This window comes from Lygodium microphyllum, chromosome 4, assembly GCF_053477565.2.
Source record: "Lygodium microphyllum isolate KBCC chromosome 4, Lygodium_microphyllum_v1.1.10, whole genome shotgun sequence".
NCBI lineage: Eukaryota > Viridiplantae > Streptophyta > Polypodiopsida > Schizaeales > Lygodiaceae > Lygodium > Lygodium microphyllum.
This window is the reverse complement of record NC_141138.1, coordinates 27,977,512-27,995,617: the sequence shown is the minus strand read 5'-3', so window position 1 is coordinate 27,995,617 and position 18,106 is coordinate 27,977,512. Positions and strand designations below refer to the sequence as shown.

Here is an 18,106-nt window from a genome sequence, read left to right as displayed (position 1 = left end):
CTAAGGATGGAGGTATGCGTTTGAAACCCACCAAGAGTAATGCTTATTGGATTAAATTGATCTCTGCTGAAGTGTTTAAATGGTGATCAACCTTGGATTGGTATGATGGTTCATTGGCTTGCTATGGCGTTTACTCCACGGTATCTCCTAATATGGCTATCTATCCTTGAGAAGCTTTTTAATGTTACGGGCAAAGTCGAATTTGCCCTATCTGATGTTGCCTAGAAACTGATGGATAATTGAAAGCCTGCTCTTCATGGACTATGTTGGAAGAGTATGGGTAAAAGTTCTAGCTCACTAGGGACTCGCAACCAATATGAGGTTTAGCCTTGTATTAATTTAAAAGAAAATAAAGCAATGATCTCCGAAAACCAATGAGTTCCTAGGCCAAAAACTGATAGTGCCGAGTGCCCACTCTCCTCAATTCGAAATCAGTATTTTGCACATTTTATATTGCAAATTTGCGCTATGGTTCCGGGAGTCCAACGACTTACAAAGCTTTGTATTGGAAATGTCTTCGATGTGAAATGGACCGATTATAATACAAAGCTTTGTATTGGAAATGTCTTCGATGTGAAATGGACCAATTATATTGTCATTTTGTTTTTCATACTATTGCTGAGAAGGGTGAAGAATCCGTGCGTGTAAACTGACGCAGCAGTCTGAAGCAATACCCTCGGGATGGTGGCCACAAGCTTTTGATTAATACTGGTCAGCCCTCAAATTTGAAGGGTACCATGACTTTTCTTTTTGAAGGGCAAAAATGAGTCTGCACTTCAAAAATGATGGCTAAAAATAAGGGTTAACTTTCATTAGATAAGTACATTTTTTATGAGCATTTCTAAGTTGAAGGATGCTTTTTAAAAGTTTGCTTCAACTCTCATATATTGTAGTATAAGAGTAGAATAGTCGAATCCACATATAACACAAGTAAAGTTGGATTAGATTATATATGCACTTACAAATTGACTTAAATAGACTTTTTAAAGCACTTACAAATAGACTTAAACACATGAAAAAGAGAGAACATGTATATTTGATATCATATAAATTTAGGTAAGCTACCAAAAAAAATGTTAAAGATCATTACAAAAAATTTCTATTGTCGTAGTACTCATAAGAGGGCATGTACATTGCATATCATATAAATTTAGGCAAGTTGCCAACAAAATGTTAAAGTGATTACAAAAAGTTCTTGTACAATGCCCATGACATAGTATAATATCCAAAAGTCATTGTTGTTACTTCTTATGATGCCCCTAAAGCTTGAGTGCGTCTCACCTTCATATTTTTCCATACCTCAAAAATCAAATTCCAATCTACTTCTTCCAAGTTTTCTGGAGAAGAAAGAGACATGAACATGAGCATATCTAAAGTGGTGAGAGATAAACATGATCTCTCATCACTTTTAACACGATTCTGTTTTGAAAACCCTCTTTCACAAGCAGTTGAACTTGCAGGTAGGACTACCACAATCTGCCATAACTTGTACAAAGCAGGAAACATTTGCATCCATTCTATTTCCCCACCACATTGTCTCCAAGCTTCAAGAAGTCCCTTTGAGGGATAGGATTCAAAGAGATATAGAACAAATCTTTGCAACTCACCTTCACATTGCTCGGGCTGAATTAAAGACCTCTCTCCTTTACCAAATTTCTCGCAAAGCTGAGAGAGATATTGTCGAACTGATTGGCCTCGAATTTGTGGATCTTTGGAATAGTTTTTAGGAGAAAATAGCTTTGCTGCATTGAACAAGTGATGATCTTGAAACCTTTCATCAAAGTTGATTATCAACCTCTGAATAAAAGCCTTTGCTAACCATGTACATTCGTCAAAAGTGATCTCTTGTGCTTTTTCCACTAATGAAGTGAACTGCAACACATGTAGATGTATAACACCTTCTTTGTCTTTCACTGAGAACAATCCATTGTTTGTTGCCTTAATGAAGCTAGTTAAGTACTTAGATCCATTTGCAAATGTATCAGTCAAATACCAACCCTTCAAGAGATTGATAAGCACATCTATCTCTCTTCCAATCATTGTAATGTCACAATCATTTTCCTGAAATTTTTAGCTCAATACATTAGTTTCTTTAAGTACATCTGCCATGAAATGAATAATAAATAGCAATTGAAAATTTGTTGCTTTTTTATACATTGTTGGATACTTTGTCTTCCAACATTCCAACAATATAGGCAGCACTTTTACCAACCTACAATGACAAAACAACTAAGTTTTAAAAAAAACAAGAATAAAATTAGAATTAATCTAATCTAAAGCTAATAACTAATCAAATGTATACCTTTTCATGACATTTCCACGCGACAACCATCTCACACCATGAATTCTCATTATCTCGTAATTTCTTCGTAAAAAGGCAAGCATGAGCTTGCTCACTTCAGCTCTTCGAAGAGACGAATTTCCTATCCATTCTCGAACTTTGTTAGCAAAGCTATCCACATAGCTAATCTCTACAAAGCATTCACATGTATCTTTAACTACAAGTGCTTCCTTATGGGCAATACAATGTACCCCAAGCAAATGCGGTACATCCTTGCAAAGCTTTGCAAATAATCCAGATCTTCTTCCAACCATAGACGCAGCACCATCCGAGCCCATAGCAACCATCTTAGAAAGTGGAAGATCTAATTGATGCAGCACTTTCATAATGCCTTCATACATGGATTGAGCCTTTCCATCATCAATACCAATGAGTTTCACAAAGGAGGTTTTAGGAGAGCCTACACCACCATCCTTTAAGTATGTGATATAAAGGATGAGATGCTTCTCAAACCTTCTATCCGTGCTTTCATCTACAATGATAGAAAAAAACGGACTGCGCCCAATCTCCTCCTTAAGTTGTTCCCAATATACCATATACATGGCTGAGAGAAAATCTTTTCCAGAGGATGGATTGATATAAGCTGAATACTCGCAAGAAAGAGGCATGCTAGGAGTTTTCATATACATGAGAAATTTACATTCATCTTCAAATGCTTCTAAAGACATGTCCTTTATGGCAACCCTATACATGATTTGTATAACACTAATAATTCTACACCATAAGTTCCACATGCTTTTCAATATGCTTTACATTTTCACCAGCCATAAAGCTTTTGCGTAACTTATGCGACTCGGAGGCATTATGGATAGCCAATGCTTGCTTTTGAATGGTAGTGCTACCTTTTCCTCCAAAAGGATTTGACATGTTCAATGAAGTGCAAATTGAGCACTTCACTCTCTCCTTCCCCTCTTCATCCAAGATTGAATAAGACCAAGGATAGAGAAGCTTCCACGAGGATACATAGCTACGAACATATACTCTCTTTTTCCCATTAAGAATACCATTTGCACTTTCATTCTCTAAACATTCTGCATTTGGAAAAGTAATCCCAATCTGCTCAAGCAATCTTTGACGCTTATCCTTTTTAGGCCTTCCCATCCTAAAATAACATATCAACAAGACTTTAAAACTAACATGCATGTAGCACTTGATATGCATACATCCACTCCTTTCTTTACATTTTGATCAATTTAATAGTGTGGATGAAGTTGTAGAATAGTGAGCTATCATTAATAAATCATATTCACTTAATATCACATAAAATAGAGCAAGCTTACCTATTTGCTTACTTATATATACAAAAAATAGCACAAACACCCAAAAATCACACCAAAACCTAAAAAGTGACATGAAACTAATTAACATATGCATCTAAACATGCATTCAAATTATCAAAAAAAAATTTAGCACAGCCACCCCATAATCGCATTCAAATAATGTATTTAACTGAAACTGAAGCAAGTTAATTCTATATTACATGTATCTAAACACAACTCAGAAGATCAATGACTTGAGTAGAATAAAAAATCACAAGTCAAAAAGCTTGAAACTAAAATAAGCTGATTGTAGACATGCTTGAATATGGAATAAATTGAGGTGTTAAGCACACATTTTTTTTTCAATGTCTTATACAATTGCCACAAAGAATAGCTAGCAAATGTAATAAGATAGTTACCATATTCAATGCATGCTACATAGTCTACATTGTTCAATCTATGCCTAATCTTATCCATGGCAATACCTACCAACTGGCAATCGTATTTTGTAATGCATGGACTTGCATTGAGAAGGAACTTATTTCTATGTCTCTCCACACAACTCTTCAAGGAGCAATTAGCATCTCTATTTACTAGCATAGGTATAATAAAACCATTGCATTTGTGATGAAAACTCTTCAAGTGGCAACTGTGGTTTCTAGTGAGTCTTCAGTGCTAACACCTTGCATTTACCACCACGTTTAAATGTGACTCAACTAGAATTTGTGGTTAGGAAATCATTATTATGTTCTCTTTCATGGGATTTGCATAGCAAGATAAATTAATTCAAATTTCACCATCTGTATTTTCAGCATAGCAAGATAAACATAGCATAATGACTACAAAGCAAGATAAACATAGCACAATGACTACAGTACAGCTCTATTTCTGCATTATAATCTATTGTTCTTGCTCATCCAAATTTGCAGGTTTCATTTCTATGATTATGATATTACAAGACAGATTATAACCAATAGATTCACCAATGCTTGATAGATGGCACTCCCAATAAGGACAAACACACACAAATTTGCAAAACAAAGTTTCAAAATCCTAACCCAATTTACCTTATCAAATTCGACAATACTGGACTTGGAAGTTTGATGACTGGAGAGGTAGAGCTGAGTCTCCAAGGTCAGGTGGCAAGTCGAGTTGTGAGAGAGAGACTTGGGGACTCGGGAGCCCAAGCCACAGCCTCTAGGGCCCAGGCCGTAGCCTCCAGGGTCAAGCGAGAGAGAGAGGGGGAGCCCAGGCCACAATCTTCAAAGCCCAGGCCGTAGACTCCCAGCCGCCAGCTGAGTAGAAGCCTCCAAGGGGGAGCCCAGGCCGCAGCCTCCAGGGCCCGAGTGAGGGGAGAGAGACAAAGCTCCCCCTTAGGCCGCAGCCTCCAGGGCCCGAGTGAGGGGAGAGAGACAAAGGGACTCCCGAGTCCCAACCACAATCTCCAGGGCCGTCTTCAGGGGAGCGAGGGCAGGGGCCACTGGGCCAGTCCGCCACGGCAAGGGCCACTGGGGAGAGAGACAAAGGGACTCCCAAGTCCCAACCGTAGCCTCTAGGGCCGTCTTCAGGGGAGCGAAGGCAGGGGCCACTTGGCCAGGCCGCCACGGCAGTCTTCAGGGGAGCGAGGGCAGGCCGCCACGGCAGTCTTCAGGGGAGCGAGGGCTGGGGCCACTGGGCCACTGGGCCAGTCCGCCACAGCAGGGGCCAGGCTCCAGTCCGCCACGGCAGGGGCCAGGCCCGAGGGGTCACGGCGCACGCCCTGCGGCCCTAGAGGCTAGGGATTACAGGCTACAGCTCAGTCAAAGGCTGAGGCTTGAGCCTTAAAGGAATCAGGGCCCAGGCCATACTTCAACGAGAGGTAAACCATAACAGGTTCCAGAGTCCAGACTCCATACTTCAACGAGAGGGCTTTAAGCGAGACTCGAGAGGCTTTAGAAGTTCAGCCCTCAAGGCTCAAGGACATTCCAGCGGCCAGCCTCCAAGCTCCAGCGAAGAGCGAGAGGGAGACTCGAGAGGACTCAAGTCTCAGGAGGAGAGACTTGAGAAATTAGGAGGAGAGGACTTGAGGAGGAGAGACTAGAGTCTGAGACTTGAGAAATTAGAAAGTGTCCGCTGGCGAATGGCCCTTGAGGCTTGAGGCTTGGCCCTTGGGCCTTGAGGCTTGGAAGTTGGCCCTTTAAAGTTTAGGTACCGACTCCACATGGCACAGGAATTTAAGGATTTTGGAAGGTGGGCAATAACCAAATTTATTATTTTGGAAGGTGGGTGACAGCCTACAGGTGTACCGTGTACCCCATAGTAGAAGTCTAGAACTTAGAATCTAGATTCTAAAGACTAGAACTTAGAAGTCAGGATTCCAATTTCCAATTTTCAAATCTAATTTTTCAAAATTAAAATTAAAATTAAAATTTATTATTAGATTTTAAAATTTTATTTGAAGGGTGTCTTCGAAATGCACCCTTCTTTTGAAAAGTGTACTTGTTTTTTACATTTCTCTCTGAAGGCTGATTTTATTTTTCAACTTTCCTTTGAAAATTCATAAAAGGTTTAACACTTCAATTGTTGAAGGTCATTCTCATGAAAAGCGTTTTTTTTGAATGTCACATAAGTTGTTAGGCTTCTAGAGAAGGGTCAAAACCCCTTTGAAGGGCGTTGCAACCTTCAAATTTGAGGGCTGATACTGGTAAAGGAGATCTTCCACGTCTTTTTCTCAAGGTTAATACTTTTGATGATGATGATGCAGAAAGTTAATTTAATATCAAAGAGTAATACTTCCGGGAAAGTTCAGTTAAGGATTCTGCAGAGGCTCTGCAAATCTTGTTCCCTGAATAAAGCAAGAATTCGAAGCTCATATCAGCTGTGATCCTCCAGGCCGCAATATACTAATCGTAATAGTGTGAGGGTCCAATATATTAGTTTGATGATTATCTTATAAGCGGAAATTAATAATATTAAGGTTGTTTTGGGTGGACATGTAATAGTGTCAATGAATCTTTTGACTGCGGTCAGAGGTGAAAGAGGGTAACTAATATGATAGTCGTCAGTCGATGAAGTCCTGCAACTTCTGAAATAGGTTAATAATTAACTAAGGCCTCCAACTTCTGCAATAGGTTAATAGTTGCCTCCCCAAAGGCAAGCACAAGGCATACCATGTCATGTGGCAATGCAGGCTGTGTCTCTCCACAGTAGCAAACCTACCCAACAAGAAGACCACTACCTAATTCCCGCTGCATGTGTGCGGAGGTCCCATGATCCATCGGCACATACATAACAATAAATAATCAGCAGACACATGATGCAGCTAATGCATGGCTATATAAATCGATGCCAGCTTCACAGCAGGAGCAGCAGCAGCAGCAACTAGCAGATTAATACAATTAGATTAGGGGAAATTAGGGAATATTGTTGCAGCTAATTCCTCACAGTTTGATTGCAGTTACGGCCATCACTTACAGAATTATATAACCTGCTAGCTGCTGCTGTTCCTCCATAGCCTGATCGCTTAGTTAGCATGATTGCCATTAGCTCAGCCAAACCCATACTTCTTGCAGTAATATCCATGGCGTCAGCTTATAACCTTATACTCCTGCCTTCACCTCATATATCTCCGCCATTATTACGACACCCTAGATATTGTATTGATGGGCTTACAGCAGCACTCCAGACCATGGCTGCCCTACTGGCCGGTCATGTAACCTTGAGCAGCCCATCTTTTCTATTCCTGCTGGTCAACCTCATCATAGCTGCCATAGCTTTGCTTAGTTATACGAATACTACAGTACATCGACATACCCGCTGCACTGATCAGACGCTATCAATGGCGTCTCGTCATCAGGGCGTGATGAGGATTGCCATTGATGTGAACGATCAGACTAACTGTCGCAGTACTGCAGCAGCTAGTTACGGCACACTAGGATCGAGATTATATCGTATTTCTTCACATATCACCAATATTATTGACCAGAGCAGCTGCAGCTGCGGTAGTACTGAAGCTCAAGCTGCTGGTGATCAGCATGTGCCCTCTCCAATAGCTTATCGGCGTGATGCCTCATCAGTTACATGTGATCAAGATGAGTATGCTGGCCGAGCTTCTGCCTCCCCCACAAATGAATATCACTCCGAATCGTATGCTCCATCAGTCGGATTAACTACGAACGTGGCAGCCTCTAGTCATGAATTGGTAAATTACAAACATGCTCTTCATGATGTCGATCATCATCCAACTCGGTCTCTGTCATGCAAAGCAGGCGCCGCAGATCAGCTAATCGGACACGATGAATCAGCAGTAGAGGCCGCCGAGACGGAGCTGACAATTGAGGATCTCCAGCGCAGGAGTGAAGCATTCATCGCAAATTTTTACAACCGCATGAGGCTGGAGAGGGACCCGCGCTAACATATTAATAATGTGAACCAAATGATTAGGCCGCTGGACTAGAGGTAATCATAAGAACCAGTACTATCTGAAGATGGCGTTTTTATATCTGACCTCTACATATATGTAAAGTTCAATTCTCTCGACTACAAATGTGTACATTGCATTAACTTCAATCCTCGACTCCTTTAATCGGGCAGCAAGTTGAGAACCTCAGCCAGAAGACGATCAATAACTGATAATGCTCTGGAAGTTAACTCAGATTAACTTAATTGATTGAGCTGGAGATGAACAGGGGATCGTCAGGATTCCGGATGATACAGAAAGTATTTTGTACGGTACATGAATGTCCAAGGCATGTATGCTCCCAGTATTCCAGTTTCTGTTCTCTGTGAGAACTTTTGTGAAGATGTACAATGTACAAATTAATCAAATATTGCTTGCTATGCCTTAAAGTAACTTTATACGTGGCCCTCTCAACTTGTCACGTGTTCACACAAAACTATCATTGTGCTCACAAAGGCTTTTTAACGTATTGACCACCCTGCGCCCACGTGTATCCAAGAAAAGTACATAAGGTCTTGCTATATGAAATATAAGGATGTATAGGTAGCTTATAGTGAGGGTTATACCTGCTTTAACAAAAAATAAAAAACCATAATGCAACAAAGCAGGATTTTTAATCTAATCTTTCATTCTAGCACTTCACCACCTTTGAGAAAACCTTTGAATAGGATTGGAAGAGATCAAATATTCATCCATTTTGTAGCTATGGTATTATCCATTCTACTTGTGCTTTGTTATAGGCATTGGCATGACTATTCAGACAATGATAATACCATGCTCCTATACAAACGTTTTGGTGTAAAATACAATTGAATTGCATTGAAAAAACATGCTTGTAAAGTTATGTATTTTTGAATGATGGAATTTTGCTTTTCACACGCGAAAAAGAAACAAGGTGCATTTGTACATTACCCTTACTTTTTGTTAAATCTATTCCATGAAGCATAGATTAGTTGGAGTATGATGATGTTAGGGTGGTATTTCTTGTTTTTGAAAAGACACGTGACGTGGTAGATTGTGGGACATGTTTGGGCTTTTGAAATGACAAGAGTTTAGTGTTTTACCATGGAATATGTAAGAGTAACTTAAGGAGGTTTCACTAATGTGTTGCGGGTAAAGGCACATGTTTCTAGCCACCTGTGTATTAGTTACATTGATAGTACCCACACACCTGTACACCGCAGGTGGCAGGCTCCCATCATTGTCACTTCATTCTTTATTCTTACATTGACATTTGAATAAAGGGAAGGCTAGTTACACATTGTGATTGTTGGAGTTCCCACATTGTGTATGTATGTAGTTCTCTCTCTCTCTCTCTTGTTCCTTTCACCATAGCTCTTACTTCTGCTCCGTACTGCTTCCACTTCAAGGCTCACTATCTTCAACGGGTATGAGAGCCATCTTTCTGGAGCTAGAGCTTGGTGTGGCACTACGTTAGCTTGCATTCGAAGGTTTCTTCATTAGCAATTATGGCTTCTCATTCAAAGGTATGCTTTTGATACCTTCTGTCTTCCAAGCTACTTCCAGCTGCATTGGATCTCTTCCATGCCTTTCTTGGCAATCCTTGAAGCTTGCCTTTCCCCCCATTTGCCTTAATACACTCTGTAGCATCCCTAAGATAGGCTATGTGATTTGAGCTTGTTTCTGATCTCCCTAGCTGAGCTTAACTACTCCTTTAGCCTCTAAACAACTCCTGGAACTCTTGGCAACCCTAGGGATCATTGGAAACACCTTTTGGCACTTTTACTCGGCATTGAGCATCAATCTTGAGCTCTACATTCACTGTTATTGTTGCTTATTGTTTTGGGACAGCCTGTCCTGAGTTCTACAGTGCCTCTATGTAATATCTCCCCCTCGTGACCCCCGTGCCTCCCCCCCCATGAGAACCCCCCCTAATTTTTTAAAAAATTTTAAAACAAAAATAAGAAGAGAGAAGAAGAGAACCCCCGTGCCTCTCTCTAAAACAAAAAGAAAAGAGAGAGAGAGAGAGAGAGAGAGAGAGAGAGAGAGAGAGAGAAGAGGGAATGTGAGAAGGAGAAGAAGAAGAAGAAGAAGAAGAAGAAGAAGAAGAAGAAGAGAGAGAGAGAGAGAGAGAGAGAGAGAAGGAGAAGAAGAGAAGAAGAAGAAGAAGAGAGAAGAAAAAGAAGAGAGAAGGAGAGAAGGAGAGAGAAGAAGAAGAAGAGAGAAGAAGAAGGAGAAGAGAAGAAGAAGAGAGAGAGAGAAGGAGAGAAAAGAAGAAGATGATGAAGAACAGTTGGTGAGTAGAGAAGGTGTCGAGGGTCGTGCTTGAGGAGCTGTGTTCGAGAAGCCACTCTCAACAGGACTCATCCATTGCCACACCCACGAAGGGACCTCCTTTCAGTCACCCCCTCATCTGCGAAAGTCACCTTACTCACGGCCTTTCCTTTCCCAAGCCTATCATCTTGAAGGTCCGTTAAGGTCAGGACTATCCAAATTCCGTGTGGTGAATGGCTCCTAAAAGGAGAGTAGTAGGAAGTGTAAGTATCAGAGCTACCGATGGTACCGGTAATGCGGGAAAGGTGAGCAGAGCGACCAATGCAACAAATGTCCCTATGATCACTAATCAAACCCATGTCCTTTTGATATCCTAGGATATATAATTAATTTTGGTTAAGCATATTCTGCATTATTTCAAGAAGAAGAAATAAGGGGTAGTTACATGCATGGAACAAGAATGAGCCTTAGGATTTTTGTTTACTCCAAGTGATAGGTTGCATGCATGAAATGCTAGAGCATGGAGTTCGCATAAGTTTATATGCATAGAATGATAGCCTTTACACACATAAAATGATAAGGTTTTCACATTATTTCACATAAAATAATAGTTTTTAAACCAGTTCAGTACATGAATAGTCATCTAGAATTTATGCTTCGCAATCATGACTAAAATAAACACATGAAATGTTAGTTTCCGTTCATAGGATGCAATTGCACCGATGGATAGAAACCTAGACTTTCATATACGCAAGTCACATGAGATCCGGTGCATTAGGAATAAGTATTCGTTGCTAGGTATGAAGACAGTTAAAGGTCGTTTAGGATGTACTAATATACTAAACGCACCATGTGCATGATGGGTAAGTTTGATTGGAAAATTCTGCATAGTACCGCACTAAGAGAAATGAAAGGGACATATGCATCTAGACTGTATCGCGAAGGCCTAGATGAAAAGTCTTGCGTTGCCAAGTGTGTTAACTGAACTTGGTTAGAGGGAGACGAGTAAAGAATTGGAAGAATAAAAGACTCTTGGTTGGGTTGCAAATAAGGCTTGTCCGTTGCCTTGGTTGACCAGTTAATACTTTGAGTTAGGATTAAGATACCATAAGGTAAAACCCAAGGGGAAGAGCAAGTCAAAATAAGTTAGCTTACCAAGAACATTTGCTTGCACGATCTTGTTTGAGATTATTGGGTCCTCGCCAAGTCGCGAATGATCTAGGATCGGATGCTAGGAGCATCCAAGAAAGAGGAATCACACCTTAGCATTTGGTCGTACAAACGGCCTTCGAAATGATTGTGATTGTACACTTAGGTACATTGTTTGAACTTCTTTACTCAAGGAACTAATTCAAGGCAAAACACTTAATACTTTAGGTTAAAATCCTGGAGGGAGAAGTAGGATTAGTTACCTCCGGCTATTTGCCTGGCCCTATCCAAGGGGGTCATTAGCCGCCTGGGTATATGGACCTAACCCATTGTGAGAGGTCTCTCCGTGGGTGCTGCTTGGAGCGGGAGGACGCGTGGGTGCAAGGGGAGGCTTTGGCTATACATTCCTTGCATTCGGATCCCGCACAAGAGGCCAACATGACTCGAGATGGGATCTCGAGGCCCGTGTACTAGTCTACGGGCAGAACTTGGAGCAGCAATCCTATAGATTGCTGGGATCGCCTTCGGGCATGATACTTGATGTATTCTGAGAGACGGAAGGATTTTTATGTTGAGGCAGAAAGGGACACTTAATTCTCCTATATGGGCGGGAGACAAACATTAACATGAAGATAAGTTAAGAACTGTTTGATCTTGTTTTATCTTATCTTTGTGTCCGTGCCCAAAATTACGAAAACAAACTTGTGATTAACGGGTTAATTAATGAAGTTGTTTTTATATGTCAAACATAATGTGTTGTAGGTAATTAGATAACTAAAACAACCCCTGAGGAAAGCGTGGTGGATGTGACCCTGATGGGTCGATCCTATGGAAGGATGGTCTAGGTTAGCCGGAAGCTTTCCTCAAAGGAAATGTTAACAAGAAATGTTAGAAAAGGCGGACGATGACCTTAGACAATGTTGGTTAGAATCCATATTCATATCGTTTTAGGGGATGGGAATGGGACCGGGAATGGGACTATGCCCTACAGGCAGAGAGGTCGAGCGATGCATCCCTCTCGTTTCCCATTCTCTTTGAACCAAGTGCAGTATAAGTCTGCTTTGGTCCAATTGTATTTGCGCAAAGTGGAGCAGCTGTAGACCGACGCTAGAAGGCTGTTAGGAAGACCCGACTACTAGGAACCCGGACTTCAGGTCAATCCTAGTGGGAATGGCTGGATAAGTTCTGTTGCGAGGCAGACTCGAGAGACCCTAGTTGGAAAACCCCGTGTCATTCCTTAGGAGTGCCAGGAAGCATATTCTAGATTGATCTCTCGATGGACTACTAAGAGGTGTCCCACAATTTGAGGGCGGACATGTTACAGTTGGTATCAGAGCAAAACTTCATGATGATACTTGATTGATTAATGTTCAGTTCATGGACATATTCTAAACAGAAATAACCTGAGTGGTATGGCTTGATTGTTAGGCACCTTTTGCACCCACGAATGCTGACATGTAAGAGAAGAAATTTCTTCTCAAGCAAATTAAGGCACCCAAGTTTGAAGGGTTAGACATCCCAAGTGAGGCAAAGATATGGATTGAGAGACGATGGATGACTATTTCTCTACTTTGGGAAATGCCTCCATGAATCAAACAATGGTTGAAAAACTAAAGTTAGTTGGCCATGCTCGGTTATGGTGGAAGCAATGGTGCAAAGATCAAGGTATTTTTGAAGCCGTTGTTACGTGGACTCAATTGAAAGATCTTGTACACGGACAATACCTTCCGCCAACCTACCAGACCTTAAAGATGATTGAATTCTTCAAGCTCACGTAGCTGGAATTAACCCTGGAAGCTTACTACTCAAATTTTATAATCCTACTAAAATATGCACCACCTATGGATATTGCACAGCAAGTATCCAAGTTTTGCCATAGCCGGAACACTCCTCTGAGCCACCATCTTGAAGCAATGCGTCCAACGGACTTGCAAGACACATTCTTTCGAGCAAATCCAATAGTCCAAGAACTTAAATTGGGCAATTGTAGCAAAGACGACTATGAAGATCAGGACAAGAGATGCTATACGTACCGAGAGATAGGGCACATCCGTAGGAGATGTCCCTACCGTCAATGCTTCCATTGTAATGAGCTAGGACACATCCAAGCATACTGCCCTGATCTAAGTCCAGAAGACATTGAGCCTCCAAGAAAATGAAGCTACACAAGTGCAGTCTATGGATATATAGACGAATCAGATGAAGACGAAGATCTAGAGCCCACTAAACCTTATTAGGAGGACTAAAATTCCTAGAAGCTTAATTAACATGTAACACAATTGAGAATAAATCCTACTTTTGTGCCTATGGTTAATTCGAATAATATGAGTGCACTACTTGAAACATTAAGAGTAGTGTAGCGGATGCATGGTGGGTCTTAACCCACAGGTCGTAAGCCCCATTAGTGTTTGTCTTCTCCAAGTCTTCTCGAGATGAGGACATCTCGATTCCTCTAAGAGGGAGAGAATGTAATCTCTCCCCCCCGTGACCCTCGTGCCTCCCCCTATATTTTTTTTAAATTTTAAAACAATTTTTTTACTCTCCCTCTCTCTCCCCATGCCGACTACATGGCGGAGAGAGAGAGAGAGAGAGACTAAGTGAAGTGTGAGAGGGGGACATAAGCCCCCCTAGGTGGTGGGTGACAGCTCTGTGAACAGCCGTCTCCCCCGCTTACCACCTCCCCCCCACCTTAAAAGGTGGCATGCTCCCCCTCGTCATCCTGGACAGCCCCGGCCCTCCTTTGGCGTTGGCAGTAGCCCCCTCCGTGTCAACCTGCAGACACCCATGATCAATAGGCGCAGTCCCCCCTGGTTCGGGATTTCAGTGCAACCCCCCATCATCATCATCACGAGGAGAGAGAGAGACAAAGAGAGAGAGAGAGAGAGAGAGAGAGAGAGAGAGATAGAGAGAGAGTAGAAGAAGGAGAGGAGAAGGAGAGAAGGAAAAGAAGGAGAAGAAGGAGAGGGAGAGAGAGAAGGAGAAGAAGAGAAGAAGAAGAAGAGGGAGAGAGAGACGAGAAGAAGAGAAGAAAAAGAAGGAGAAGAAGGAGAGAGAGCTGAGAGAGAGAGAGAGAGAGAGAAGAGGGAGAGTGAGAAGGGGAAGAAGAGAAGAAGAAGAATAAGAGAGAAGAAAAAGGAAAAGAAGAAGAAGAAGATGAGAGACAGAGAAGGAGAGAAGAGAAGAAGAAGATGAAGAAGAGTTGGTGAGTAGAGAAGGTGTTGAGGGCCGTGTTCGAGAAGCCACTCTCAACAAGACTCATCCATTGCCACAATCATGAAGGGACCTCCTTTGAGCCACCCCCTCATGATCTACGAAGGTCACCTTACTCACGGCCTTTCCTTTCCCAAGCCTATCATCTTGAAGGTTCGTTAAGGTCACGACTATCCAAATTCCGCAGAGTGAATGTCTCTCAAAAGGAGAGTAGTGGGAAGTGTAAGTGCCAGAGCTACCAATGGTACCAGTAATGCGGGAAAGGCGAGCAGAGTGACCAACGCAACCAATGTTCCTACGATCACGAATCAAACCCAGGTCCTTTTGATATCCTAGGCTTTATAATTAATTTTCGTTAAGCATATTCTATATTATTTCAAGAAGAAGAAGAAAAGGAGTAGTTACATGCATGGAACAAGAATGAGCCTTAGGATTTTTGTTTAATCCGAGTGATAGGTTGCATGCATGAAATAGTAGAGCATGCAGTTCGCATAAGTTTATATGTATAGAATGATAGCCTTTACACACATAGAATGATAAGGTTTTCGCATTATTTCACATAAAATAATAGTTTTTAAACCAGTTCAGTGCATGAATAGTCATCTAGAATTCATGCTTCGCAATCGTGGCTAAAATAAACACATGAAATGTTAGTTTCCGTTCATAGGATGCAATTGCACCGATGGATAGAAACCTAGACTTTCATATATGCAAGTCACATGAGATCCAGTGCATTAGGAATAAGTATTCGTTGCCACGTATGAAGAGAGTTAAAGGTCATTTAGGATGTACTAATATATTAAATGCACCATGTGCATGATGGGTAAGTTTGATTGGAAAATTCTGCATAGTACCGCACTAAGAGAAATGAAAGGGATGCATGCATCTAGACTGTATCTTGAAGGCCTAGATGAAAAGTCTTGCGTTGCCAAGCTTGGTTAGAGGGAGATGAGTAAAGAACTGGAAGAATAAAAGACCCTTGGTTGGGTTGTGAATAAGGCTTGTCCGTTGCCTTGGTTGACTAGTTAATGCTTTGAGTTAGGGTTAAGATACCATAAGGTAAAACCCAAGGGGAAGAGCAGGTCAAAATAAGTTAACTTACCAAGAACATTTGTTTGCATGATCTTGTTTGAGACTATTGGGATCTCGCCAAGTCGCAAACGATCCAAGATCAGATGCTGGAAGCATCCGGGAAAAAGGAATCACACGTTAGCAGTTGGTCATACAAACGGCCTCTGAAATGATTGTGATTGTACACTTAGGTACATTGTTTGAACTCCTTTGCTCAAAGAACTAATTCAACACAAAATACTTAATGCTTCAAGTTAAAAGCCTGGAGGGAGAGGCAGGATTAGTTACCTTCGACTGTGTACCTAGCCCTATCCAAGGGGGTTGTTAGCCATGCCAGGTATATGGACCTAACCCGCTGCAAGAGGTCTCTTCGTGGGTGCTGCTTGGAGCAGGAGGACACGTGGGTGCCAAGGGAGGATCTGGCTATAAATTCCTTGCCTTCCGATCCCATACAAGAGGCCGACGTGACTCGAGATGGGATCTCAAGGCCCGTGTACTAGTCTATGGGTGGAACTTGGAGCAGCAATCCTATAGATTGCTGGGATAGCCTTTGAGCATGATACTTGATGTATTCCAGGAGACAGAATGTTTTTTTTGTGGAGGAAGAAAGGGACACTTAATTCTCCTATATGGGCAGGAGAAAAACATTAACATGAAGATAAGTTTTATATGTCAAACATAATGCATTGTAGGTAATTAGATAACTAAAACAACCCCCGAGGAAAGCGTGGTGGATGTGACCCCGATGGGTCTATCCTACGGAAGGGTGGTCTCAGTTAGCTAAGAGATTTCCTCAAAGGAAATTTTAACGAGAAATGTTAGGAAAAGTCAGATGATGTCCTTAGACAATGTTGGTTAGAACCCTGATTCATAGCGTTTTAGGGGACCGGAATGGGACTATGCCCTACAGGCAGAGAGGTCGAGCAATACATCCCTCTCGTTTCCCATTCTCTTTGAACCAAGTGTGGTATGAGTCTACTTTGGTCCGGTTGTATCTGCGTAAAGTGGAGCAGTTGTAGACTGATGCTAGAAGGCTGTTAGGAAGACCCGACTACTAGGAACCCAGAGTTAAGGTTGATCCTAGTGGGAATGACCGGATAAGTTCCGTTACGAGGCAAACTTGAGAGACCCTAGTTGGAAAACCCCATGTCATTCCTTGGGAGTGTTGGGCGGCATCTTCTAGATTGATCTCTCGATGGACTGCTAAGACGTGTCCCGGAATTTGAGGGGTGGGCATGTTACACTCTATATGCTTATGTGATGGTTCTACTGATGCCCATTGGTATTCGATCACTTGTGGATATTATGTCAATGTAGTGGAGATCATTTTGGTCTGATCAAAGCACTTCATTTGCTTAGTCTGGATAGATATTTGTTGATATTTATAGTAAGGCTAAAGATTCTTTTATTAGTAAAACCATATTTCTATTACTCCCAGGTGCTCACTGACTATTTGGGGTGATGTACTAATGCTTATGGATGATATGACGTGCTTTGTCATGGTACCAAAATGCATTTGAGCCATGACTAAACCTCATTTTTTATTCATATTGCATGTCATTTGCTATAGCAGGCATTCACTTGAGATAGTTTATGCCTATTATCCTTGGATGATACTCGGGGCTATCCGCTTAAATGTTAGATGTTTGATATGGATGCTATATATCTTGGCTATGTATGATAAACATTTGGGCTTTTTCTTGACTTGTTTTGAGTTATTTTGGAGCTTTAGATAGTGACATTAGTCTATTAGTCATTACTTGGGATGCTACAATTGATGGTTCATTGACCATCTTGACTTGGATGCTCTCAGATATATGCTATTTGGATCTTGGATGTATAGATGCCTTCCATATGATGTTTTGAGCTTTATTTACTTGTCTAGCATTCAACTTTTGTTCTAGTGGTCAGAGCCACTACTTAACACTTGAATATTACATTGAGCATTTGCTTACGCAGTTGAGCTTGAGAGTCTTTTAGTGAGATTGTGGAACTTGGTGATATATATATGCTATTGTCATGCTTTATGTACGCAATTGATACTTAGTGGGCTAATCTTACATTCCTCTTGGGCCGGCACATATCTCTATTTCACGATATTATCAGTGATGTATGCATCTTGGTTGGTCATGTATTGAGCTTCAATTACTTGCTCAGCTCATTGTGCCTTTAGTTGGTCTCTTTTATTACCTATAAGACCCACTCTATGCATGATGGTTATGTCTATGGGATGTATGTCAATCTCACACATTGATTCTTTTGGTATCGATAGTATATTCGCTCACTGCTAGTTGGAGCTATTCACTCGTAGTTGCAATTTGTCTTATATCAATGGTTTCCCATTTTTGACATTGATCTCTTACTCTTATAATTCATCTTTAAGATGTTGTAATTGCAATTTAC

General features: G+C 41.3%; 1 long non-coding RNA gene across 1 annotated transcript; it reads right to left on the bottom strand.

Moving 5' to 3' along the window:
* Positions 1-1,860: 1,860 nt before the first annotated feature.
* On the bottom strand, positions 1,861-2,364 carry LOC148036898 (uncharacterized). The gene is made up of 3 exons (XR_015690765.1): positions 2,303-2,364; positions 2,168-2,212; positions 1,861-1,938 (listed from the first exon to the last, which is right to left on the bottom strand). It is a non-coding gene; the product is annotated as an uncharacterized LOC148036898 (long non-coding RNA).
* Between the last annotated feature and the right edge of the window lie 15,742 nt (positions 2,365-18,106).